We start from the raw sequence: 2,732 nt of genomic DNA, 5'->3' as shown, positions 1-2,732 counted from the left end.
CAGCTCATATTGGAGGTCCAACATGTCTGGTAAAGCAGCACTTAGAGGTGGTGTGACTTCATTCAGGCCCCAATAGTCTACTGTCAGTCTCCATTCCCCATTTGACTTCTGCAATGGCCATAATCCACTGCAGCAATATGGGACTGTTGAAGGGTGAGTAGGTTCTGCTGATTGCTCCTTGGCTCTCCAGTCGATGAATTAGTTCATGGATGGGAGTTACAGAGTCTTGGTTGGTGCGATACTGCCGCCCCTGCACTGTTCTGGTAGCAATTGTTGCTTGCTGGTCTTCCACCTGCAGCAATCTTACAACGAAGGGATCTTCTGAGAGGCCAGGCAGGGTAGATAACTGTTTGATCTTCTCTGTATTCACTGTAGCTACACCAAAAGCCCATTGATACCCTTTTGGATCCTTGACGTACCCTCTTCTGAGGTAGTCGATTGCAAGGATATACGGTGCCTCTGGGCCAGTCACAATGGGGTGCTTTTGCCATCTGTCCCTTATTAAGCTCACCTCAGCCTCTAATACAGACATCTCCTGGCATCCCCCTGTCACTCCAGAGATCCAGATAGGTTCTGCACTCTTGCACCTTGATGCCATCAGTGTACACTGTGCACTGGTGTCTACGAAAGCCTTATACTTCTGTGGATCCGATGTGCCAGGCCATCGAATCCACACAGTCCAGTATACCCGGTCATCCCTTTCCTCCTCCTGGCCAGAGGCAGGCACCCTCTATTCCTGTTCCTGGTCAGAGTATTCACTATCTGACCTTTGCGATGCCAGATCAGAAGTTCCCTCATCAGGGTTGTAGGGAATGGGAGTTCTCTTATGTCTGGGAGATTGCTGATTGCCTTCTGGTCTCTCTGCAGAAACTACACTGACAGTCTTCTTGGGCGGCCCTTTCTTAACAGCTCTCTTTCCTCTCAGTTCATGGACATGGGCTTCCAGCTTAGAGGTGGGTTCACCATCCCACTTCCTCATGTCCTCCCCCTGCTCACGCAGAAAGAACCAGAGTTGGTTACGTGGCCTGTGCTTGGGGCTTCCCTTCCCTCTGACCAGAGTAGGGTCTCTTGGGCTGCCCCTAAAAGCTGGGGTACTGGCTCGTAGGGATGAGGAGGCACCCAAAGTTTCTTCTACATTTCGGAGCCAGGAGGACGCCACCTCTACAGCTGGTGTATCCATTTGTGGGTAGTACAGTGCTACCAAGCTGCCAGAATATGATGCAGGGGCGCCTTGAACCACCTTCCTCCACATGGTGAGTGTACAAGGGACATCCTCTGGATCTTTAGAGATACTATCATTCTTTAGATCACTACAGACAACTTCCAGCACTGCTAATTCTCTCATGTACTGGATACCTTCACCTGCAGTGGTCCACTTCCCTGGGGATCTCACAAGATCTTCCTTAAAGGGATATCTTGTCCTCATGCTTGAGAGGAGCCGCCTCCAGAGACTGCAAATTGCTTCTTCCTTTCCAATTCCCCTTTCAATTTCTTGATCTTTAGCAAGGGATCCCAGCTGTTGGGCTTCATGACCTTCTAACTGCTGACTGCCAGCCCCATTATCCCAGCATTGCAGCAGCCATACAGAAATCCGCTCCCCTGGCTGGAGGCTGTAATCTTTTTACAAGTTTCGAAGTTCTGATGAGGTCAGGGTCCGAGTAACTTCAGTTTCCTCTTTGACTTGCCTCACTCGTTTTGATTTCTTTGCTGAAGGGCCTGCCTCTTGATCTAATCCCTCCTTTCCTACTATTAGTTCCTCTTCTTCTTCCTCTTCTTCCGCCCTTACTAGCTGGTGGTACGGGCCTGAAACTTGCCTCGTCCATTTTTTTATTTTCACTATTGGGGCAATTATTGTAGTTGCTGTGGTCTGGGTCCCTATCTCAGCAATAGTTGTTGTGGTCTGTGTCCTTGCCTCAGCCACAGTGTCCTCAAACACAGTTTGAGTTCCTGCTTCCACTACAGTCCTCTGGGAATATTGAACAGAGGCTCGGTAGGCCCAGGCCAGGCCCCAGTACAGGGAAAGAAGCTGCTCATATTTGTGGGTGTAAACGAGACACCCTTCTATCAGTCGATGGGCCAATTTGTTAAGGTTGTTAACCTCTTCAGGAGTAAAGTCCCAGGCAATGGGAGGTGTTAACTGCCCCAGAAACCTGCCCAGATTCTTCCATACACCTTTCCACCCAGGAACTGGGTGCCTCAGAGGAGATTTTAATAGCTCCTCACCCAAAGGTTTTTTCCTCTTGTACCAGGATGATGAATTCCATGAATTCCATAGTGTAACGATTGTATTGGCCAATGTTATCAATAATATAAGGCAGCTTATATAAGGGTTTGCAATGACCATGGGAGCCTGCAATAAAATATCATCCATATTCAGATTCAGCCCGGGCGGGGAGAAGGAGCTGTACTCATTCAAAGTCATTGTCTCAACATGTTCCCAAGCTAAGCAAAACAAAGATAAGCAGTGTGGCCACTGAAGGCTGTATGCCACACACGAGCTTACTACTCTAGGACTGCTACCAACAATTACTAGAGCATGCAATATATATATACATATTGTCCTGGAGTGATGTTATGATAATCCTTTATCCCCTATCGTTGGCTTATATGCTCAAAAAAAAAAAAAAAAGTGGTCCTGTCGCTTTAACTACGTTCAGAAACGTGGGTTGTTTTGAAAACTTTTTCCCCAAGCCTCGCGCGGGGGAGGATTCTTCACTCGGCAAAGACTGCGC

At 48.3% G+C, this 2,732-nt stretch overlaps 1 pseudogene; it reads right to left on the bottom strand.

The window, feature by feature from the left end:
• Positions 1-558: 558 nt before the first annotated feature.
• Positions 559-2,422, bottom strand: LOC146425559 (uncharacterized; annotated as a pseudogene).
• Positions 2,423-2,732: the final 310 nt, after the last annotated feature.

This window comes from Lichenostomus cassidix, chromosome W, assembly GCF_008360975.1.
Source record: "Lichenostomus cassidix isolate B80296 chromosome W, HeHo_3.0, whole genome shotgun sequence".
Classification (NCBI taxonomy): Eukaryota; Metazoa; Chordata; class Aves; order Passeriformes; family Meliphagidae; genus Lichenostomus; species Lichenostomus cassidix.
This window is presented reverse-complemented; position numbering and strand designations above follow the sequence as displayed.